The 25,795-nt window shown below is 39.9% G+C and overlaps 1 pseudogene; it reads left to right on the top strand.

Moving 5' to 3' along the window:
- Positions 1-18,706: 18,706 nt before the first annotated feature.
- On the top strand, positions 18,707-24,892 carry LOC102960034 (annotated as a pseudogene).
- Positions 24,893-25,795: the final 903 nt, after the last annotated feature.

The raw sequence follows: 25,795 nt of genomic DNA, 5'->3' as shown, positions 1-25,795 counted from the left end.
TTCCACAGTGATGCTTCCAGACCCTTACTCCTCCATGCCCTTGGACAAGCCTGAGCCCCTCCCACTCTGACTTCCTCCTGCCGCGACTCCAGCCACCTCTGCTCAGAGCTACCTTTTCCCCACCGCTCACCACTCCTCACTTCATCAGGGCTGCAGGGTATCATCCCAACTCATGGCATCATTTCCAGCAACCCCATGTCCCTTCAGCTCACTACCCCTGTGTGCTTTCTCCCAATCCAATTTATAGTCTAGACTCGATTATTTTAATCCTGCTCTTGTCCGTCCTCCAATCTCTGCCTTCTCTTCACCTCCACCAACGCTCGGAGGGGACAGCTATTTTCCCTCTGTGAAAAACCACACGGTCCATCGGCTGGTTCGGCATGAGATTGCACATGGTCTTGGGGGTCACTGTGGAAGGTCACTTGGGGGTCCCTGTGGATTCACACCTTTGGAATCTACTCTGTGTGAGGTTTTGAGCAAATGAGTGACGTGACTTGATTCATGGTTTAATAGAATCACTGGCTGCTCTGTGGAGAACAGAATTTAGAAGAACATGAATTGAAGTGGGGACACTGATTAGGAGGTAATTGCAAATTCAGACCAGGGAGGAAGTTGACTTTGACCAGGGTGGTAGCGGTGGAGAAAGTGAGAAGAAGCCAGTCTTCCTTCAGGGTGGGAAGGTTCTATTTTGTCACAGGGCTAGAAGTTACCTGGGGGCAAAGCTCGGGCTTTGCTTTTTCAAATTTCCCTGGCTCTCTCCACAGGTAGATCTCTCTTTTTACATGGAGAATCTATATTATGGCTTTGAGCTGAAGGAAAAATACTCTGAGGGTTTGAATCTGTTGAGAGTCTCTTTCTTATTTTTTAGTGCTACTAATGACTGATTTATAGTTTTATATTTCTTTTATTATTTCAGTGGGACTTTCCGGAGGATGAGTGGTAGAAAACATGTATTTTGTCATTTTGTCTATAAGGTTCTTCATGTTTCCCAGCTCTCGGTTTGATAGCAACACCGATGTGGGCCTACAGGTCCTGCAACGCAGCAGTCATCTAGCTAAAGAAAATATAGTGCTAGTGTCTCTTCCTTGGACACTCCCAATGCCAACGATTTATTTTCTTGGAATTCCAGACTTTATAGTGACCTAAACTGCTGGTCAATTCTTTCTGCACATGAGAGCTGTAGGGCCTTCAAGAATGAAGCCAAACTCAATGGCAAACTAAAAGGGTCAGAGACATGACCACACACAAGAGAAACTGCCAGAGAGGTGGTTGGAGACCTAGAGTCTCAGTAACTAGGGAGCAGAGGTTTTAAGAAGGAAATGAACAATTTTGACGTCACCCTCTATGACATTAGGGTGCTGTGGTAGGGTACCCAATTCGATACAACAATACAAATATTAGCTCCCTCTTCCAAAAACAAGAGCATAATCCCACATTGCTGCAAATAGTAGAACACTGATTGCCTACCTGGCCTTTCATATATGCCAAGAGTAGTCAGGGTAGTTAATTAACCTACTGAAGTCCATGGGAGGATACTTCTCATGTTTCATCTGTTATTTTTTTTTCCTGTTCAAATTATCCAAGGACTGTTAACATCTGCTTTACTTACTACGATATCAACAAAAGTCTGTCAAATCCAATAGATCATAGAAAATGAGGAACAAGAAGAAACAAGACATTATCGGATTTGACTAGAAGGTGATTCTGGTGTCCTTCTAATGAGTAGTTTCTGCAATGATGGTCGTGGGTGGGTGAGCCAAGTGGGAAAGCAACAAGCAAACAGGGTAGATATGTTCAGAGTTTGCATTCCAAGACAAGGAATGTGTGTTTCTTATGTGGGGGAGAACTGTAGGTGATTGAAGGCAAATGGGCAGGGGTCACACAGAGAGAAGGTGCTAGAAAAGAATGAGTTGAGTCAAAGCCTGATCCTTGAGGAGGTGGGATGGGGTGCAATTCAGATCACCAGAAGGATTCGTTTTACAAAAGTGAAAGAGCTAATCTTCCTCTTCCCAGTGTCTGGGTGAGCTAAGAGGAGGGATGCAGAGATAGGTGAATCTAGGATGGGATAACGAAAAGGAAAGATGGAGCAAATTATGCCAGCTGGGTTTTGTCTTCTACGTGAAATAGGGCCACTAACTGTAAGTTTTCTCAGAAACTCAGAACTTCAAAAGTAACATTAAAAGCCTTCTATTGGAACATCCGCCTAATATTTAAAGGCTGAGGAAAAAGTATCTAGTGGCTTGGGCATCAGGACAGTCCAGAGCAGCTTTGGTGGGAGGGGGCCAATGAGAGAGCCAGATTCAAAGATGGTGGAGAGCAGTAGCCAGGGCCATTTGGACAATATTGTTATGCAGTAGGACCTGTCTGCTCAGTAATGGAATTGCAAGTAGCTTCCATTTGGTTTTGTTCCATGGGCCTTCTGTGGGTTGGGAACAGGAACAAGAAAACCTGATAGGGGAGGTGAGCCATGAACTGACACATCGGAAGAACGTCCAAGTGACTGAAAAGAAGACTCCCTCTGAGATCAGGAAATAGAAGAAAACCTTGGAAGTAGGTGATAACATAAAATAACTGTTAATTGCTTGATTAATGAGTGAATAAGCTCTTGAATATTATAACTGAAGAAAAAGTGAAGGGACAAAGTGAAAAGAATTCCCCCACCTAACTCCAGTTCCCAGGACACTGACCATTTACTCTTCATGTCAAATCAAAAGCAGGCTAAGATCTTTCCCCATGTTGAATCACCTCCCTGTTGCATAGATTCAATGCACGTGTGGCTCTTTTTTCCAGAAGGGGGGTGTTTAGGTGGACATTTATTATGATTGCCCGAAGCCTAGACAAATGAGTATTTATCAATTCTCAAAAATCCTTGGAACAGAGAGCCAAACCTCATCTTTGCTCACATTTTAATCATGACAAGGACTGATACTGGGATGACTAAAGGCTCATAGGCTGGAGATGCACCCCGGTAGCACTCTGGGAGCTGTGGCTTACTCCGTGAAGGCAAGGATAGTCATTTGAGCTGGTAGCCACGGTTGGTGGCCACAGCGACTGCCCCAGTTCCTTGGGTCCACTCTTCAATATATATTCTTAAGGGACATAACTCACTCATAACAGCATGTATGAACACAGTGTTCCCATCAAATTTTACGACAAAAATGAGTAATATGCAATTTTTATCAATATTTTCTATCGATAATCTCCTTAAACCCTTGAGTTTACATTGAAGACAAAATCTGTTTGCATAAATGATAGGAAAATTAAAACATTTTCAACCATCCAAAGTTGACAACAGTTGACAGTATATTGAAACAATCAAACACCCCATTTTCTTTCATTACAAAATGTAATGTCATTTTGTTGTGATGATGCAAATGGTTTTAGCCTCTGATCAAAACTTTTTTATCAAGTGTATGAAGATGATGACGTTCTAAATGCACACATTATTAAGGCAGTCACTTGGCAGCTAGCTTGGACTGCACTAAGCGCATTCCTCAAAACAAATTGACAGAAGAATCGACGACAGAGATCCAGGGAGCCCATCAGAATCCCTCATCCAGGCTTTTCTGCTCATCCCCACCACTTGCTCCAGACCGCCTGGTTTGGGAATGCCTCCTGCTCTCCCCAAACGCGTGAAAGAAGAACTCATTCAACCACATCACAGACCTCTTGTCCCTGGAGAGCAGCGTGCCTTGCTATTGGCGGGTCATCTCCTCGAGGGCGTCCGTACGTGACGGCAAAGCAGCAGGTGCCAGAAGGTCACTAACGCTCAGTGCTGCAGAACCGTGGGGTCTGCCATTAGACACTGGTCCACCACGCATCTCGGGGTGTGAGATAATCGGCCTGAAAAGCCATACCTGGCTGTCCCAAAGCTGCTGGAAACCCAATCTGAACACCTGGAACCCAATCTCAGCCGGCCTGTGAAGTTCTGCTGTAGAACATGGCACTGAATAATAAACCACCTCAGCTTTTTCCAAGTTCCATCTTTACCTTGATGTGCTAATCAGTGTGAAGGTTGTCTGTTTGAAATTTAGATAATACGATATGACAACTCAGCTGTGGGATTCAAAGATTAAATGAACGGCAGACGCATCAATTATTAATATTATTATTACTCTCAGCCTACCATTTCTAAGTGTTCTTTTCACCTCACAGAACACCCCTGGGAAACGAATTGCTATAATAATCCCTGGTTCAAGCATGGATGTAAAAGCCTCCGCAGACCTTGAGACATGCAGCAGGGTACTTTGGGAGAGTAGTTCTCCAGGGTTCAGTTGACATAGAAGAAGAAGGATATGCTTCAGTTTGTCATTACATCACTCCAAGAGACTTCGAACTGTGCTTTCTGAACACACAAAGAATTTGTGAGTCGGAGCTGTGCTGTAGCTGATGTTTGTACTTGGTCTGGAGTCTTTGCTCATCGTATCCCTATCTAGTACACAAAGTGGCTTCTACTTCCAAATAATAATAATTTTTGTCTTTCTTTTTTTTTTACCATCCTTGAAAACAAATGATAAGTTTAACAGTTCTTGATTTAACCATTTCAATGCTCTCTTGAGTTTATTTAGGTTAGTATGAAAGGGTCATAATTTTATCAATTACTGGTGTGGTGCAAGAACTTTCTAGTCTGGAAGATATCATTTCTTGAAAAATCATCGTAAAATCTCACAAATCAAACTTTTCTTTCATTTCAATGAATGGCATTATCATTAGCTTGAAGTTTCAGCCAGAAACATGAAAGCCATTTTTTATTGCCATCCTTTTCACACTCCTCCCTCTGTGTCACTCTACATTTGATACTTATATATCAACTCTGAAAACATATGTCAAATTAACCTATTCCTTGGCATCCCTGTTGCTATCTTCCTCACTCAAGCCGCCACCATTTTTTACCTGTACTATTGTTTTTAAAGTTTACTTATTTATTCTGAGAAAGAGAGAGAGAGAAAGTTGGGGGGAGGGGCAGAAGAGAGGGAGAGAGAGAATCCCAAGCAGACTCCGCACTGTTAGCACAGAGCCCCACACGGGGCTTGAACTCACGAACTGTGAGATCATGACTTGAGCTAATATCAAGAGTCAGACGCTCAACAGACTAAGCCACCCAGGCGCCCCTTTACCTATACTATTATAGAAACCACCTCGCTGGTCTCCCAATTTCCATTTTTGTTCCCTCTCCCACTCTATCTTCTACCTTGTGGCCAGAGTGCTCATCTACACCTCAGGTCTGCCATATATATGGTCAGTTGGTAAATGAAAAAGGTGACAGTGAAGTGCAGTGAGTAGCACTGGGTCAATTAGATAGCACAGGCAACAAACAAATTGGACCCCTACTTCACATCACTTTAAAAATCCACATGTATTGAAGATCTTAATATAAAAAGTGAGACAACAAATGGCTAAAAGGAAACACAGAAGAATGTTTTTATGAACTTGGGGTGAGCAAAGGTCTCTTAAGACACAAAAAGTATTAACTATGAAGGAAAATTGATAATTGTTGCAATATTAAAATGATGAACTTCTATTTATCAAAAGACACCATGATGAATATAGAAGAACAATACACAGCATGAGGTAAGATACCTGCAATACATATATCCAAAAGAAGACTTGTTTCTGGAGTATACAAAAAGCCTCAACATATCGGTAAGAAAATGTTAAATACCTAAAAAAAAAAAAAATCAAAAGATGTCAATAGCCATATTACAAAAGGTTTCTAAGCATCCAGTAAATATATGTAATGGTGAAACATTTCGTTGATCACTAAGAAAGTACAAGTTAAAATCGCGGTACAATATTGGGGTGCCTGGGTGGCTCAGTTGGTTCAGCATCCAACTTCTGCTCAGGTCATGATCTATGTTTCGTGAGTTCAAGCCCCGCGTAGGGCTCTGGGCTCACAGGTCAGAGCCTGGAGCCTGCTTCGGATTCTGTGTCTCCCTGTCTCTCTGCCCTTCCCCTGCTCATATCTGTCTCTCTCTCTCTTCTCAAAAATAAACAAACATTTAAAAATTAAAAAATAAAATAAAATCACAGTACAATATCATAACATGCCCAACAGGATGGGTAAAATTACAAGACAGGTAAACAGCAGAGGCTGGTGAATATGCAGAACAATTGAAACTTTCACACATTGTTGGCAGAAGTGTATAGAACTGGTTCAACTTCTTTGCCAAGTGTTTGGAAGTAGCTACTCAAGCCAAATTTATGCATCTCTTAAGATCCAATAGTTAGACTTCAATGTATATGCTTCCCCCCATATATATATATATATATATATATATATATATATATATATTCACCAAAAGACATATAGAAAAATGTTCATAGCAGCACAATTCCTAATAACTCCAAAGTCCACCAATAATAGAATGGATAAATAAGCTGTGGTATATTCATAGAGTAGAACACTATACAGCAACGAAAATGAACAAACTCAGGCCACAAGTAGAAACATGAAAGCAAAAACACATCTGATTCTGGGGGAGGGAATGAAAAAGAGCTCTAAAAGGACCTTTGAAGCGTGGTGGTTTTTTTGTGTGTGGGGGGGTGGGGTGCCTGGGTGGCTCAGTTGGTTAAGTGTTGACTTCGGCTCAGGTCGAAACCATCATCTCATGGTTTGTGAGTTCTGGCCCCACATCAGGCTCTGCATTGACAGTGAGGAACCTGCTTGAGATTCTTTCTCCCTCTCTCTCTGCCCTCCCCTGCTTTCTTTCAAAATCAATACATAAACTTTTAAAAAAAAAAGCTAAATGTGTTTTTTCCTACTACCAAAATTCCCTTGGAGTATTAGAAAATTCTATTTTATGATTCAAATGAGGTGCTGTTTTTAAGTGAGAAATCAACAACTTCATTTACCTTTTTTTTTAATGTTTAATTTTTCTCTCTCTATTCTGGGTATATCATGTCCAAATGTGCCTCCTGCTCTTTCTGAACTTCACTAGCCCTTTACTGAAAAACCAAGAAAACTGATGGTGAAGTCACTGAATCCATTCAAGGATGCTTTACTGGAGGAAGGGGTAGAGGAACACCACCGGTCTCAAAAACAGCCAGGCAATAAAAAAAAAGGTGGCTGCAAAATGCTCACAGGAGAGTGACCAAGTATAATCCAATGCATCTTAAAATACCTATGCTCATTAGCTGAGTAATTGTGAGAAATATATTAAAATGGGAGAAATTTGAAACTCAGGAAAAAGGTTTATGCACATAGATGCTTATTGCCATACTACTTACAATGTTAAAAAAATAGGACGATAAGGAACAGAATAAATAGTCTAATATTTTTTTTAAAAAGCATGTTTAAATACATGTATATACTATGATATGCATCAATGAAAATAATGTTTTCAAGGCATTTTCAATAGATGGAGAAATATCTGTGTTCAAGGACAAAGTGACAATACCTGATTATAGGGCTGTATATTAATATAAACTCAACTATGTAAAAAAAATGGGAACAAAAGCTCAAAGCAGAAAATGTAGGAAAGGAAACATTTTAACATAATGATAGCTGTTACATCTGGTGCTGAGATTACCTCCTTAAAATCTGCATAATCTGTATTTTCCACATAATCTACAATGAGCACACACTGCTTTTCCATCAGAGAAAGTAAACGAGCTATAAAAATTGCACGTATATGTAAAAACCAAATGTTATTAATGAAAATGTGAAGAGACGCGTAAGACATGCTATGGTCCATATGAGAATGGACAGTTTTTCAAAATCACACAGGTGCAGCTGTTCTGTAAAAGGAACAAAAACCCACTGAAGATATAACTCATATTGCTCCCTCTTTCATTTGGGTTCCATAGGGAGGGACCAGGAAGGAATTTATCTGCAATCCATAGATTTCCCCAAAATCACTATGCAAAGAGTTATTGTTTAATTATGGTATTGTCTATGCTGGTTAGGCTAAGTCAACAATTAAGATTCAAACTGAAAATTACTCAATCCTGGATGACATTAACAATTTTAGAACTTCTTTCCAAAATTTAACTTGAGGTTTGATGGAACACCATAACCACCTCGTAAACTCTCTAAAAACTGTACTTAAAGGCCACTTTAAAAAAAAATTAATGTTTATTTTTGAGAGAGAGAGAGAGAGACAGAGCCCGAGCTGGGGAGGGACAGAGAGAGAGACGAAGACACAGAATCCGAAGCAGGCTCCAGGCTCTGAGCTGTCATCACAGAGCCTGACGAGGGGCTCGAACTCACGAGCCGTGAGATCATGACCTCAGTCGAAGATGGATGCTTAACCAACTGAGCCACCCAGGTGCCCCTTAAAGGCCACTTTGTAAAGAGTTACAGGTCCTTTAATGGTAGCAATGCTGGCTTTCTGCAACACTGCAGTCTGATTATTGATAATACTCGGTGACTGGCAGGACCAACACTTAGGTTAATGACAAATATGTCTAACTGTTCAATAGTTTCATATCTTTTATAATCATGAAAACCAAAGTATAAACAAAGCTCAGGAGAGCAATGGTTTAACATTCTATTATTCACACAACATTTATATTCGAGCCCAAGTCTTGTATGCCAAGGGGGAATAATCTTATTTTTATTTGGAGCTCACTTCCAAAAATGATAAATAATTCCCAGGAAAAAATGTAAATGAAGAGATACCAAACCAATGGCATGATAAAGAAAGTGCCGAAATGGGTCTTTGGACCATGAAACTGAAGTGAAAAACAAAATTCTTTCTACTTTGATATCTTTTCCTAAAATTAACACATATCTTTTTTTAGTGTTTATTTATTTTGGAGAGAGAGGGACAGAGGGTGAGTGGGGGAGGGGTGGAGAGAGGGGGAGACACAGAATCCAAAGCAGGCTCCAGGCTCTGAGCTGTCAGCACAGAGCCCGATGCGGGGCTTGAACTCAGGAACAGCAAGATCATGGCCTAGGCCGGAGTCAGACGCTTAACCAACAGAGCCACCCAGGTACCCCAACATGTATCTTTTTAATAATGAAAAATTATTAACAAATGGCCCATATGTGCTGCTAGGGTTATCTTGGTTTCATTCCTGCCATGAAACCATCCATTTAAGAATCAGCTATCACGCTGCCAAAAAGGAAGAATAAGTTTCTTCATGGTTAAATCCTTGTCCCTTTCAGGAGCTTTTGATAGTGGAAGACTTCAGGTACCTTTCAGGGCTTCAAAACTTCTATCGGCAGAATTTCTATAAGTAGTAGTTGGAAAATACAGAAAAGGAATCATATTTACTGAGGACTCGCTAAATCTGGCACAAGGTTTATATCTTATCAGTTTTCATCTTAACAACTCCATCTACTGGGTAGATCCTTGGCAATTTTACACAGGAGGAAATGGAAGTTCAGGAAACTCAAAGCAGGTTAGTCGGGAGGACACAGCCCTTGAGTGGCAGAGGTAGTTTTGGGCACAGATGCATTTTGCCTCAGGGTCCACGCACTTTCCTTTTCACAACATGAGATCCCTTCCACATTGGATGAGAAAAATGTCAGAGGTGTAGAGGCCTTCCTAATGTTCTCCATCATGGTCAGTAGCTTTCCTGTTTCCCACCAATTCAATAGTGTTCTCAGAAATTACCTTATTTTGTGTCTGGAACACAAAGAATGATTCTTTACTTTAACATGGAGTTCCCACAAATTCCTGAATTGGGGTGTGTGTGTGTGTGTGTGTGTGTGTGTGCATTTCCTGTTAACCTCACCACATTTTTTTTTTCTTTTTTGGTGTTCTCTTTATTGTTTGAATCGGGAAAGAGTCACAGAAAAGAAAACATGATACAGTCGCTTTCAATTTGAGAGCAAAATCCCATGAACATAACGTTATGGATTTGGCGACCAAGACTGACAACTAGCCGTTACTTATGGGTTTCCATCATCTTTTACCTAATATAATTTTTTTCAAGAGTTAACTAGGTATTTTCCTCTTACTAAGGTACTTGGGAAGGTTAAATTTGACAAGTGATACACCAAAAATGTAAGAAAACGATGTGATTGCACAACGTGGAAACTCATATAATTTGACAGCGTTTTTTAAAGCTGATGATCTTCAACAGCTACATTTTTTGAAAGATAACAGTCAAGCAAGATCAAAGTATAAACTGTCTATCATACACACCGTCGTTATTTTACAAAAGGTGTCAGGGTGATGCTTAAACCCCGTCCCATTTTTGAAAAGCATGCAAGATTAATTTCTGATAAAATTTCCAAATTCGAAGTGCATGGTGAAGTTTGAGATCACGTGGCGGATGAATCCACAATCGGGGTCCTCTTTGTCTCGTTTTGTCTGCAATTAGAATAGGAACTTAGGCGTCTTTCCCATCTGACGCGTACACTCAAGCCTGTGTTGGCGTGCATATGCTGTGACACCCCAGCCACTTCCCAAGGTAACTTGGATTGTAAGTGTATGAAATGCAAAAGCAAAAGCTTTGACATTGCTCTCTGTCAAACATCACAGCGTTGGTATACACCATTGTGTGGCACGTATGCCATTTATCAAATAGCTTCAATTTAGCAAGCAGCGAAATGGAAAACTCACTTTCATGCCAAAGCGCTGTCATAACGGGGATTAGCTGGAAAAGGGGGAAGCCTCGGGGCTTCAGACGGAGGTTTCTGCGATAATATTCCACATGAACAATTCTGCTTGCCCCAGTATTCAGGAAAATCACTGAAGTCTATCAGAGAGCATTGTCATTTAAAGAAAGCGAGTGGAAGACTCAGACTTAAGTGCCTTTCATGCTTCTCCACATAATGACAATCAGGAGTCCACTAGCTCTTTCTGATTTATGCTTCTTCAGTTTGCTGCCATCCATAAATATTTCTTCCCATCAATTCTGAACCAAGGCAAGAGCCCAAAACCTCGCTGAAGGATGATACATATCTACTGCACCATCAACCTCGTGCTCTTTGCCTCAAATATCCTTGTCATTCAGGCTACAGTTTACCTTTCTTTCCCCAATAACTCCAACTAAGAACACCAGTTATGAGCATTCAAAAAACAACAACAACAACAAATTAATGCATCACCGACTGTCTGTCTGAACTGGAAGAAATCTTAGGTATTACATTCCTCTCCCTTTCTTTTCAGGATGGGATACTGAGAACTGAAGTGGGTTTTCACTGCAAAAAAAAAAAAAAATCCATTTGGGAATCCATCCTATTAGAAGTGAGGTAATGGGTTGGCTATCACAAATGAGTTCCTTACCTCAAGTCATGATCTCCTTTCCCCTGTAACATTATGATCACTTTTGCCTGGAGCTCAGTCAGTGTATGTTCTTCTTTATCCCCGTTTGCCAGAAGGGACTTTAGAAAAGGTTCTGCAGAATGACTTTATTGTGTTTAATCAAATTAAGACATGTAGATAATCATAGGCATTTATTTTATTTCAAAGGGAAAACTGACTTAGTTTCAGAGAGAGAAATATCTAGGCGAAAACAATAGTAGGTTGCTCACCAATCACCCGGCCATCTTAAAAGGTAAAGTGGGCTTGGGTCTAAAGCAGAAGTCCTTTCACTGTGACAGTCTCTATTAACAGAATTCATCAAAAGAACAATAATTTTAAAAATTAAATATGAGAGTTCAGTAAGTTTAAATTGGATGATATTGTTTTTCAAACTTGCCTATATAGCAAATCAGTAAGATCCTTCAAAAATCTATAGGCTTAGGGAATATTACCTAACTCGTGGGTTCAAGCCCTGCATCGGGCTCTGTGCTGACAGCTCAGAGCCTGGAGCCTGCTTCAGATTATTTGTCTCCCTCTCTCTCTCTGCTCTTCCCCTGCTCTCTCTCTCTCTCTCTCTCTCTCTCTCTCTCACTGTCAAAAATAAACATTAACGGACGCCTGGGTGGCTCAGTCGGTTGAGCGTCTGACTTCAGCTCAGGTCATGATCTTGTGGTTTGTGGGTTCGAGCCCCGCATTGGGCTCTGTGCTGACAGCTCGGAGCCTGGAGCCTGCTTCGGATTCTGTGTCTCCCTCTCTCTCTGCACCTCCCCCACTCACACTCTGTCTCTCTCTCTCTCCTTCAGAAGTAAATAAACACTAAAAAAAGAAATAAACATTAAAAAAAGAAATATTACCTAATATGACCAGTACTCCTTACAAGAATATAATAGTACTTAGTTTTTCAATATAATTATATCTCCACAGAATTTTCAGTGAGAGACTGTTTACCTGAGAATTAGATGTGCCCCAGCTTGCCCCAAATCTAGTGTTGATGATACACAGTTATCACTGTGGGTGATTGTGGAAGAAAATATTTACCATTTGTGGCTAAAGTAAATGAAAATTCTAAAATAAAGCCACTAAGCATTCCTCTTGGAAATAAAACCTTCTTGTGGAAGAAAATGTTCCACAAGGGAAAACAAAAACACTAAGACAGCCACGGATCAGTGTGTTGGTAAGAGAAAATAATACAGAGATATGTTTTACTTTCATAACTTGTCAAGTTCACTCTCAAGTTAATACTTAATAGGGAACTGTGAATGTATTGAAGTGTAAGATCTTTTTTCCTTTATCTCTTTTTCAAAATCATGTGAATTACCTCCTGTATACCCACTGTAGGCCGGGTTTTAGAAAAACCAGCTAACAAAAAAGTACACCACAAAATTCATTAATTTAAAAGTGAGCATGAAACAACTTATTTATTTGTGGTCACATGGTTAAACTCTTTCATTTTTCCCTTATAGAGTGATGGCTAAAAGAATTGGCTTTATAACGTTCAGAATAAAAGAATTCAATATTTTTCCAACAATGTAGTTAGTAAGCGATTAATTTAAGAGTGAGTGATAATGTTGCTGGATGATTCATAAGAAGGAAAACCCACCTGGTCTATATATTTCCATGATGTCTTTAACTCTTTAACAGTACTTTCTTTCTCATCACTGTAATTGTTTTAATATTATAGCTTCTAAACCTGTAATGTACCTCAAGAAATCATCTCAACAAGCTCTTTGCCCTTCAGCAGAGAACTCAATTCAACAAATTGTTATTGAAAGCCTGCCACATAAGAGTCACTGTCCCAGGTCCTGGGGCAGATTCCAGAAATGTGGCTCTTGGTCTTAAGAAATTCACATTCTTCTCAAGAACTGAGTTCTTTGCCCAAGGTCCCTCAGCACAGGGATCTTTAGAAAACACATTATCTTCAATGTATTCCCTTGCAGAGTTGGCAAATTCTTGATAATGTGACAAAACAGACTATGTGGTGATAGGAGGATAATTTGTTCCTTGCTTTATATTATATTATACACCCACACATACACTAACATCACTTGAATTCAAAGGTAAGAAAAAGAGAGAAAGCTGAAAACATACAAATTAGGAGCTGAGATATAACCATAGATGGAGAAGATTAATCTAGTAAAGGAAAACACCAAACTCTCCTTGAGAGGAATAATTTTCCAAGAAAATATGGATGCCAAAGGAAAACTGGAATATATCCAAAAAAATGGAAGAAATAAGAAAATTGGCCAAAAGCTGCATGTGCTCTCCTCCACTCCCCCAAAATGCAGTCAGGCTAATTCTTTCAAAATTTCAAGGAACATATTCCACTATAATGTGTTCTCAAAAAGCCATCATATTTTTATTACTTATGCATATATCTCCAATATCCAGCACAGTACCTGGCATATAAAAATCTATAATATAGGTATTTTGGGAGAAAATTGAAATGGCATTTGCCATTGAAAATACTTCACAGAATAAAGAAAAGAATGGATGCTACCATATTTATTTTACCAAGCTAGCATAACTCCAATTGAAAAACCTAAGAGGATTACCAAGCAAAAAAACAAAACAAAACAAAACAAAAACCCAAACTATATAGACCTATAATCTTACTTATAAATATAAAGTCTAAAATATTCAACCAAACAGTAGCAAATCAATCCCAGTGTATATAAAAAGAAAAATGCTCCATGACAAAGTAGAGTTTACACTTTGAATGCAAGGGCAATTCAGTCTTATTAATACAAATCACCTTACCACTTACTTGAAGACTCATATGACCATCTCAAGACATGTCTATATGTTTTTGATAAAAGTTATTGCCTATTTCTGACAAAAAGGTTTTTTTATAAAATCAGAAGAAATAAGATACTCCTAATAAGATTTTTTTAGAAAAACATCATAAATCTAATGCCAGCATTAAGATTAGTGAAATAAATTCAGTTAAAAAGGCAGAGATTTCCTTTTTCACTATGATTTTCTAACACTGTAGAGGTGTCCCATTGTTCTATTAGAAGAAACAAAAGCTATAAATATCAAAACTAAGAAAATTATCGTAATTTGCATACAACTTGATTATCTGGCTGAAAAAACCAAGAGAATCAACTGGAATATGTATGTTAATTAAAAATAACTATTAGGGAGAGTGCTAACAACAGAAATATTAATATCAATCACTTTCATATATATTAATAATCAATATTTTAATAAATAATGTATACCATAATGAATAAAGTAATAACGATCAACAAAATAATTCAATTCAAATTAGCAGCAATCATGCAAAATATATTAGGATTGAGTATAATAAGAATTGTGAAGAATATGTGAAAAAAATCCAACATTTGACGAAAGAATATAAAGACTTGAATAATGAAAATACCAACTTGCTAAAAATAAAAAGGAAAGTATTTAAAACAAATGTGGCAGACATGTTAATCGATTTTCTACATACAAAAATTTTTACATAGCAAAATTAATATGGACTAATGAAACAAACAAATAATTTACAAGGGACAGCTTCAAGTGGTGAACAGAATTATGGAACTATTGTGGGGCACCTGGGTGGCTCAGTCCATTAAGCATACGACTCTTGGTTTTGGCTCAGGTCATGATCTCACAGTTGGTGGGTTTGAGACCCGCAGCAGGCTCCATGCTGACAGCACAGAACCTGCTTGGGATTCTCTCTCTCTCCCTCTCTCTATCCCCATGTCCCGCTCACGCTCTCTGTCTCTCTCTCAAAATAAATAAATAAACTTAAAAAAATTCTTTAAAAAAAGAATTATGGAACTATGTTAAATTTTGTTTGTAGTTAAGTAAATATTAATACAAATGGGTATTATTTAAGGCCAATAAAATTGTGATTAAAAAGAATGCTGCAGGGGCACCTAAGTGGCTCAGTTGGTTAAGCATAGGATTCTTGATTTTGGATCAGGTCATGATCTCATCGTTTGTGGGTTCGAGGCCATATGGGGCTCTGCGCTGACAGCACACAGCCTACTTGGGATTCTTTCTCTTCCTCTGCCTCTCTGCCCCTCCCTCCTCTTTCTCTCAAAAATAAATAAACTTAGAAAAAAAAAAATGCTGCAGCCTGCTATTTGGGAGTTTGGGAATTGCACTCATATGCTGCTAGAGATGTATCTTGACACAGCATTTGGGAAGGCATTTTGTTAATCTATATCAAAATTGAAGATACGAATCACTTTTAACTTATAAATTAAACTCTGGGAATTTATCCTAAGGAAAATAATTTAACATGTGCACAAGATATGTACATAAAGATGCTTACTGCATCATTGTTTTTAAAAGAGAAAGCGTGAATATAAACACCCACCAATAGGGGAATGGTTAAATCAACTAGGGCATTTATGTACAATAAAATCCCCTGCTGCATTTTAAACATGCATTAAACATGCATTAAACATGTTTAACATTAAATGTTTAAACATGCATTAAACATTTAAACATGATGCATATTTATAATTATTGATGCATGAAGATGTCTATGAATACAGTTAAATAATCCAAAATAAGCAAACGAAAAACAGAAACACAAGTTGCAAAACCTTTGTAAAGAAATGATTTTCATACACCTAGAACTCTCCCATGCGTAAATAGGTTCTGGAAGCATATAATGAGAAAAGTCCGTCAGAGTATGGGTCTTTATCCTCTCGTGTGCATTTTCCCGTGTTTTCTGAATTTTCTGCAGTGAGTCCATATGGGTTTTTTTTTTTTTTTTTAGTTTATTTATTTTTTTTTTAGGTTCACAGCTAAATTGAGGGGAAGGTATAGGGATTTCCCATATACGTCTCACCCCAACACATGCATAGCCTCCCCCATTTTCCATATATACTTTTCAATATGGAAAAAATAAAGGTTCAAAGAGAAAAGTATTATATAGGGTTAAGGGAGCTCTGAGAAGTAAGCTTGCCTTATATACTAAATTGCTTCCTGTATGAGCCGCGACCTTTCCTTGATGTGTGTGTGTGTGTGTGTGTGTGTGTGTGTGTGTGTGTGTGTGTATGTATAAAATTGAATTTGAAAATGAATCAGACAAGTGAGAAGTGCTCTTTCCTCTCTAGAGCACTTATGCCCTGCCTAAGTAACTATAGACAGACCACCCCATGGAAGCCACTGTTGAGAAAGGCCTCTTGAAATACAATGCATGTTCTCTCACTTAAAAAGCCAGCCTTTTAGGGGTGTCTGGGTGGCTCAGTCAGCTGAGTGGCTGACTTCAGCTCAGGTCATGATCTCACGGTCCAGTTCGAGCCCTGTGTCAGGTTCTGTGCTGACAGCTCAGAGCCTGGAGCCTGCTTTGGAGACTCCGAGCCTGGAGCCTGTGTCTCCCTCTCTCTGCTCCTCCCCTGCTGTGTTCTATCTCTCTGTGCCTCTCAAAAACAAATAAATGTTAAAAAAAAATTTTTTAAAGCCAGCCTTTTGTATAAGAACATAAATCAGTACGATCATTTTTAATATCTGGCAGTGGCCACTAAAGCTAAATAAACCTATATCCTTTGACCCAGTAGCTTCACTCCTGGGTCTATTCCCAAGAGAAACAGATGCTTATGTTCATTGAAAGAACTATACAAGAATGCTCATGGAAGTTTCATTACTAAGAGTTAACTAGGAATGACCCAATGTCCATCAAAAGAAAATTATGGTCTACTTCTACAGTGGGATACCACACTGGCAAGGAAAAAAGATAGGCTGGTGTTAAATGCAACAATGTAGATGAATCATAAAGACATAATTTTGAGTGAAGGAACCCAGTCACGAAAACATCACTACTATTTGATTGCATTTACCTCAGTTCAGAAAAAGAAAAAAGTCATCAACTGTAATAGAAATCAGAACAATAGGCAGCATAGGGTGGAGTTATTCCCTTAGAAGAGGACAAAGGACCTCCTGGAGGCCTAAAAATATCTCAACCTGGGTGGAGTTCAGATGGGCGTGCACATATGTTTACCGAGCTACGCATTTAAATTTGTGAATTTAATTTATGTACGAGTTATACTTCAACTAAAAAAATTTTTTTTAATTTAACTAAAAACAAAACCCAATCTTTCCAGAAAGAAGAAGAAGGAAAAAAAAAAACCAAAAAACAACAGGTCAGCACACTGAGCAGAGGCCATTTCAGGGTAAGTATTACAAAGTCAGCACATTTTCAAGAGTAGGTAAGATTATTGTATCATCTGAATACACCTAATTATTATAACCGGCCAGCAGTCATTTATAGAAATTGTTCATAAATATTTAAACATACTGCCTGGAAACATTTCTAAAGAGCTTTTAATACTTTTCAGTTAAGGTACATTGGTGTGATTTTCCAAGATCATGCTCTTGACATTGAAGTAATTGAAAAACCCAGTGCATTCTAACTAATCCCAGTAACAAAGAAATCTATTGTTTTCTTGCCCATTGTTTTATTGTATATTCATTTATTTTAGGCCCGTCGTATTCATTCTGCTTAATTGAGTCTCCAAATAGGGAATTCCTACCTGACCCTTCCCAATCTGCCCACCATTCTAATGTTGCCAAACTCCCTCCACCTGAGGGCTCTGAGTCAGGCTTCTGTTGGCAAAGCTGCTTGATGGTTTATCCGTAAGAGAGGGAGGATGGAGGAGAATTTGCCAAGGGCAAACTATAAAAATGTCCCGAGCAGTCCTCACAATTTTAAGATCCCTTTTTAAAATTATTTCATTCTGTCCTTTCTATACTGAAATATTTTGATTTCCAGAAAGCATTCTGAGCACCAAAAAGCAAGCATTGTACTACAAAGCTGCAAAAGTGCATAGCATAGTTACAAATTTATGCATCTTGCTTTCAGGCATACAGTTTACTTATTCTCTAACACTGGCCCAAGCTTCCTTATAAGCCCTATTCCCCAGAGAAATGGGAACAACTCAGACCTGCCAATTAATGAAGTCACAGATTTTTACGATTCAACAGTTTCCTTGCAGTATAAACATTCGGTCCTTCTAAGTTGGACACTTAATCAGGTCTCTGAACATTCTAAATGGTCTTTTTTGGAAAGACGGTCTTTTCAGACAAGATGGCTATATACTTTTGTCTTTCCTCACCATTCCATTGCCTTTTTCCAAGATGGTCTTTGTGTATCTGGGGAGTGACATGGGAGAGGTGTCCCCAGTGGGAATTTACAGTTGGCGAGTGGAGCAGCTCTCGCATTGTAGTGTGTCTTCTTCCTCAGGTGTCTTTCTGAGGAGATGCCCTTTGTCTGGTAGCTTGTGTGATGTCCGACCTATTGCTATTTGCACCTAAAGTAGGTGGGTTGATCTCTCTCAGCTGGGTCTAGGTTCTGTTCTAATTGGTGTCACAAAGGTCTCTGAACACCTGCGCATTCTCCATCCAGCCCTTGGCCTACGTGTTCTACACTACAGGTCCCTTGACTCTCAGCTGGGTAGGCCCTAAGGCAGAGACACTTGACTTCAGCTTCACTGTCTGCCTTGGGGGACCTGTGGAAATTCCTGACCCTCCAATCAGGCCATAGGATGGTGGTCCTCAAGAAATTTCTGGAGGACTTGTCAGAACACAGGCTTCTGGGCCCCACCCTCAGAGTTCCTGACGCAGCAGGTCTAGAGTGAGGTCCAAGAATTTGCATCTCTAACACGTTCCCAGGTGATGCTGCTGCTGCTGTCATCCTTTGAGAAGCACTGGCCACAGGAGAGCTAAGCCAAGCTCAGGAAAGCTTCAGTTTCACTGCTTTTAACTTCATCTTGATGTGGCTTGATGACCACTTATGAGACTGTTATCTTCCGGAATCCCTAATGTGAATTTTAAAAAACAGCTCCCTGTTTCGGATGTTTCCTTCATCTAACACCCTGGTGTCTCTTTGGGCTGCTTAGATTTCCCACTCCCTATCTTACTTCCCTACAGCCTTTCATTCTTTAACAAACCTTTCAAACCAGAATAACTGGATTTGGCTTTCTGATTTTCTATTTGCCATATTCTCTTACCGTAGGCAACAAGCCAATGGCACAGCTGCCATAGATGGCTGGGTACTTTCTTTACACTTGATGGAAAATCTGGTTTTATAAATGGTCAAGGTATTTAGAAAATTCTGGTTTTCTGTCCAATTCCTCTATAGCAGCCGGCAGTGGGATGTCGCAGGTTAGCTGGAGGGAAGGCTATGACCATGGAATTCCAAAGTACAGATGTCATTAATATTTTGATAAATTATCCTTGTTACAGATAATGTTCATTGAGGACCTTGTTCTAATGCTTTCTTTGAGGGACTAGTGCCCAAGGGCTCAAATTACAGAGCATGTCATCTATTATAAAGTAGAAAGCAAATATACCCCTAGTTCTAAAACAGTATTTATATTACTCAATTAGACATTATAGAACCAAAAATCTCTATATGCTGTAATCATTTTCAAATATTCATTTTCCTGCCAATAGCCACATTTTGCCAGGTTGTGGAGACAAAGCAAGTTGGCAAGATGACGAGAAACCTGTAATTTGCAGCACAGAAAATCTTTCTGCTGCCAATTTCATGGGCAGGTGCCTGGGACTTGATAAGATGTGAGAGAAAAATTTGTTGCTATGATTCTGAACTTTATAGAAAGCTACTTCCTGCTATTTTAATGTTCATGACCTCAAATCCATGCTGCTGAATTTTTTTAGGTAGTTAAGCTATCTTGGTGGGCCTAGCACCATAATACACTCTCTAAATCTGGGGAACAAACATGATATTTAAACAGGTGTAAGGTCTAGAAAACAAACCAGACTCCAGAGTAGCAAACTGCCTAAACTCTTTTGAGTATTCCTTATGCATGGGGCTCACTAGCAACTGATTTACTTGATGTCTTGGCATTGAATTTTGTTGAATTTCTTGAATTATCTTTTTTTTTTAAGGCTTATTTATTTTGAGAGAAAGTGCGGGCAGGGGAGGGGCAGGCAGAGAGGGAGACACAGAATCCGAAGCAGACACAGAAATCGAAGCAGAATCGAAGCTGTGCTGACAGCTCAGAGCCCGACGCGGGGCTTAAGCTCATAGACCGTGAGATCATGACCTGAGCTGAAGTCGGACACTTAACCAATTCAGCCACCCAGGTGCCCCTCTTGAACTATCTTTAAAAACAATCAATGTTTAAACCATACCAAAGGTATGATGGTTGGGGTATTTGCCGAGTATATCAGCCAGAAATGGAGTACAATCATTGACCCCTTACTGATAGAAGAAAATTCTTTCTAAGCCATTGTTTACTTTTGGGTTTGGTCATATAACATTTAATTTCTATTAGTATGGGAACAAAGGAAATTTTTACAGTAAGAAAGAGGCAAAGGCAGCATTGTTGTGCATTGTTTATTGGTCCCCCGTTAAGGGTCTGACCGTGAACACCATCTCCGTTCAGTGAATTGCACCTCCTTCATAGACCTCATAAAGAATGGGCATCTGATTTTCCTAAAATAGATCCTGGTACTCCCATTTTATCTAGTCTGTTTTTTTTTTAAATTTTTTTTAACGTTTATTTATTTCTGAGACAGAGAGAGAGACAGAGCATGATCAGGAGGAGGGGCAGAGAGAGAGGGAGACACAGAATCTGAAACAGGCTCCAGGCTCTGAGCTGTCTGCACAGAGCCTGACGCAGGGCTTGAACTCAACGGACCGCAAGATCATGACCTGAGCCGAAGTCGGACACTTAACTGACTGAGCCACCCAGGTGCCCCGTCTAGTCCGTTTTTATTGCAAGTTTCTATAGTTCCTTTCTCATTAGGGAGGGTCTTTACTGTGAGGACAGTTATTGAGAAGTGAAGAAAGCTATTTTCAGGGGAATCTACTTTGAGTAATATTTGTTTTTTAATCAGCCTAATATGATGGAAATATACAGGACCAAAAAATGAGGAAAACTGAGTGCAACTTCCATTTCAGGCACTAATATTGTGCATCTTAGAACAGGTGACCTTTCCTGTCTGAATTCCTTTTTAAAATAGAAAGCTCTACCAGAAGATGTCTATTCTTCCTTCTCCTACTGTTTTAACACTATGAAGATTTGTGTTAGGATGCTGTAGGAATTCTTGGCATGCTCACACTCCCTCTAAGCTGCCCACTACCATGCCAATTTGCTTCAGCCCAGCAAAGAACCTAGCAAGATGCTCACAGCTTGTGCTCATGTTGTGTGTGTGTGTGTGTGTGTGTGTGTGTGTGTGTGTAAGGGATGGATTTACTGAAGCTACTTTTTTTTTTTAATGTTTATTTATTCTTGAGAGAGAGACAGAGGACAAGCAGAGGAGGTGCAGAGAGAGAGAGGAGACACAGAATCTGAAGCAGGTTCCAGGCTCTGAGCTGTCAGCACAGAGCCCAATGTGGGGCTTGAACCCACGAACCACGAGATCATGACCTGCGTCGAAGTCGGATGCCCAACCAACTGAGCCACCCAAGCGTCCCTACTGAAGCTACTTCTAAGACTTATGCAGGGTCTGCCTCCTAGGGTGCTCTCTAGAAGCACACCTTTTGGGGTACGCCATGAAAGAGACTAGCTACGGAAATGGAAGTATTTGGCCCAGGGGGTCTTATGGTAGAATGACTAGACTCCTTCTCTTGTAGCCAGGATTTTTATTGTCAAACAAATGTGTTATCTAGAGATCAGGGCAACTTACGTTACTCTTTAAAAGCTCTTGTCGGTCTGTTTCCTGCATTTTTGGCTTGGTAGGGGATGGTTTCAGCCCCTTCAGGAAGCTCCTTTCCCCTACCACTAACTTCATGATCTACTGCAGTTTTTAGAATTTATGTTGGATCATGAACAGTGCATCTCCAAGATGCATATCAAAGCCTGCAGGAAGTCTGAAAGCCAATCAAGACAATGGCCTGGAGACGTTTTCCAAGATTGTGATTGTGCTTGGGGTCCTTAGCACTCCAAACCCTGAGAAACACAGAGATTTCATTCTACAAATTTGCAGGAGTCCATTAGTGGTCACCCAGCCATGATATATTCACTTGTCATCTATCACTGAGTCAAGTCCCTAAAATAGGACCCTTATGAAGCTTTAGTTATGTTTATAATTACCCTATCCTCATTGAATCTAATTTGAATACCTCCACATAAAATGCCAGGAAAGGAGTTATATGTACAAAGCAGCTTTTAATTAAGAGGGGAAGCACCTATGTGTACTTTCCTGCTTGGTGCTCTTTTAGTTTCCTTAATGTAGAACATGGCACATCAGCATTTAAATGGCTTCTGATTAATAAGCACTTGTTTCAAGGCTACAGAGACTGAAATAAGATAAACACATATTAACAGAGTGGGAACAATAATAAAAGGAAATAAGTGTCGCTGGTTTAAAATGTATATTGTAAGTGATTCTAAAAGTATGAAAATGCAGTTATTAAACCAGCATGGAGGACCATGGGCCTATTTTATTGAAGTAATTAAATACTCTCTTCAAGTTTATGGCTCCTTGGATCATTTTAGGCAAATGAAAATTGGAGGCGAAATGTTAACCGGTGCCTAATGGATGACAGCCAACTTGACTTCTTGATGTCAATGGACACAGTAGCTGGGTTTCTTGGGGCCCATTTGCTACAGAAAAGCATGGCCTGTTGAATTTGGGGTTGAAGTTGGAAAAGAGTTCAAAGAAATGGCATTGTAGCCAGTGGTTTCTTTCAGTTGCCACATAATTACAGGATTGACAATAACAGAACTAATAATATTGGAGCCTTAGGAGCGCTTAGTACATGATAGTCACTATTCCAGGCAGCTAATAGGTGTTAACTCATTTGAACTTGACCATAACAACACGTGTAAGAAGCATTCTGTCATCATACTGACCATTACATCACCCCCTTAGGACCCTCCAAATCAGAGGCGCTTTCTCATCCCTTGACACTCCGTGAACATGGATTTTTTCTCTTCTTACAGTGCCTCATGGTAGGCATCTTCATTTCCGTTTACTCCTCTCTGGCCCTTTCACTACTAGAATACAAGCTGACTGAGATCAGAGACTCTATCTCACTGACCACTGTATCTCATACTGTCTACGTCACTGATTTCTCCTTCACATATTTGTAGAACTGAGAATTTGCATAAATTAAGAAACACCGCCCTGCAGCCAGGTCCTCAGACACACATGGCTTTGTGCACACTGGCCGTGGCCCACTACCTGATTAGCAGGGCACATCTTACGTCCCAGACAGTAGGCTCACGGAACAGCAGCTGTTCAACTGTGGGGATGGCCTCACCCACAAGGACTTTCTCCTTCTTGCTGGGTACACTGACTTCACTGCAGACCAGGTAGGCAGGACTTCTGCTCTGATCAAAAACCTCATTCTGGGAGCACCTGGATGGCTGGCTCTTTGAGTAGAGTGTACAACTCTTGATCTTGGGGTTGTGAGTTTGAGCCCCACATTTGGGTGTAAAGTTTACTTAAAAATCAGAGGCTAGCACGGCCATAACAATAGGCCTTACAGGTGGTATTGGCTTCATCCACCACAATTGTACACCTGATTTCCAAGTCAACAAACTTCAGAAAGTGAAGAAAGATGAGCAGGGATTCATCATGGACCCTGTGACCTCAGCCCTGAGGATAGAATGTGGGATGTGTTTGAAGCCAAAGCCCAGCATGGCTTCTCTGGTATCCCAACCACCAACACATGGGCTGGATGGGGAGTTGCTTGGTGGGCAGTGATCTTCTCAAGGAGGAAGAACATGACTGGCTTTGGGAAGAGATCATGATGAAGAAGGAATACTTGGTGGTAGCTCCTGCAGGCATCACACTGAAGGAAGCAAATAAAATTCTGCAGCACAGCAAGAAGAGAAAGTTACCTATTGTAAATGAAGATGGTGAATTAGTAGCTATCATTGCTCAGACAGACCTGAAGAAGAACTGGGATCACCTACTGGCCTCCAAAGATGCCAAAAAGTAGCTGCTATGTGGAGCAGCCATTGGCACTCACGAAGATGACAAGTATAAGCTGAGCTTGCTAAACCAGGATCCTGTGGAATTAGTGGATTTGGACTCTTCTCAGGAAAACTCCATCTTCCAGATCAACATGATCAAGTACATGAAAGGAAATACGTCAGTCTCCAAGTTATTGGAGGCAATGTGGTCATGGCTATGCAGGCCAAGAACCTCACTGATGCTGGCATAGATGTCCTGTGGATGGGCATGGGCAGTGGCTCCATATGCATCACACGGGAAGTTCTGGAATGTGGGTGGTCCCAAGCAAAGACGATGTACAAGGTGTCAGAATATGCATGGTGTATTGGTGTTCCTGTCATTGCTGATAGAAGAATCTAAAACGTGGGCCATATTGCCAAGGCCTTGGCCCTTGGGGCTTCCACAGTCATGATGGGCTCTCTCCTGGCTGCCACCACTGAGGCCCCTGATAAGTACTTCTTCTCCGATGGATTCCGGCTAAAGAAATATTGTGGTATGGGTTCTCTTGATGCCATGGATGAGCATCTCAGCAGCCATAAGTGATATTTCAACGAAGCTGACAAAATCAAGGTGCCCAAGGGGTGTCTGAGGCTGTTCAGGACAAAGGGTCCACCACAAAATTTCTCCCTTACCTTATCATTGGCATCCAGCACTCCTGAGAGGATACTGGTGCCAACAGTTTGACCCAAGTCTGAGCCATGATGTATCCTGGGCAACTCAAGTTTGAGAACAGAATGTCCTCAGCTTAGGGAGAAGGTGGTGTCCATAGCCTCCACTTGTATAAGAGACTCTTCTGAAAAAGGACATAGCATATCCTCTTGGTTTTTCAATACAAGTTTGAAAAAAAAAAAGAAATACTATGTAGCTTTCTTTTTCTCTCAAAGAATATTTCAGGATATGTTTAAATATTCATAGCTTTCATTTAAAAGTTAGAAAATATAGGGGCGCCTGGGTGGCTCAGTCGGTTAAGCGTCCGACTTCAGCTCAGGTCACTATCTCGCGGTCCGTGAGTTTGAGCCCTGCGTCGGGCTCTGGGCTGATGGCTCGGAGCCTGGAGCCTGTTTCAGATTCTGTGTCTCCCTCTCTCTCTGACCCTCCCCCGTTCATGCTCTGTCTCTCTCTGTCTCAAAAATAAAAATAAACTTAAAAAAAATAAAAAAATAAAAGTTAGAAAATATAGTTACAAGGAAGTATACAAATTTTCAAAACTGTTGTTATGTATATAAGGGCATATAGATTAGAATATATACAAAATTGAAAGTTATCACCTCTGGACAGGAAGATGATGGATAATCTTTATTGCCTTTCTATTTTCTAAAACAAAGTTGTTATAAGACTATAGTAAATGTTGGTTTAAAATATTAACTTATTTTAATATAATTATGGTTTTGTCAAATAACTTTTGCTGAATTTTAATGGCATGGAGAATAAACAGAAAAAACAAACAAACAAACAAACACCTGACATCCAGTAAGTGTTTCATAGAAATTTCTAAGGGAGGATTTTATCTGTCTATTGAAAAAATCCTAGTTTTACTGATTAAAAGCTGAGTAAGGTATTATCAGGCCTTTTCTTATTTCTGTCTTCCACACAGGCTTAATTTATTATTTGTTTCCAAGAGTAAGATGTGGAAACCCTAGAACTCTCCGGCAGTCTGCATATAGAATCTTGCTTCAATATATCAGGTGAGGGGCAAACAA

Source organism: Panthera tigris, chromosome C2 (assembly GCF_018350195.1).
Source record: "Panthera tigris isolate Pti1 chromosome C2, P.tigris_Pti1_mat1.1, whole genome shotgun sequence".
Taxonomy (NCBI): domain Eukaryota; kingdom Metazoa; phylum Chordata; class Mammalia; order Carnivora; family Felidae; genus Panthera; species Panthera tigris.
This window is presented reverse-complemented; position numbering and strand designations above follow the sequence as displayed.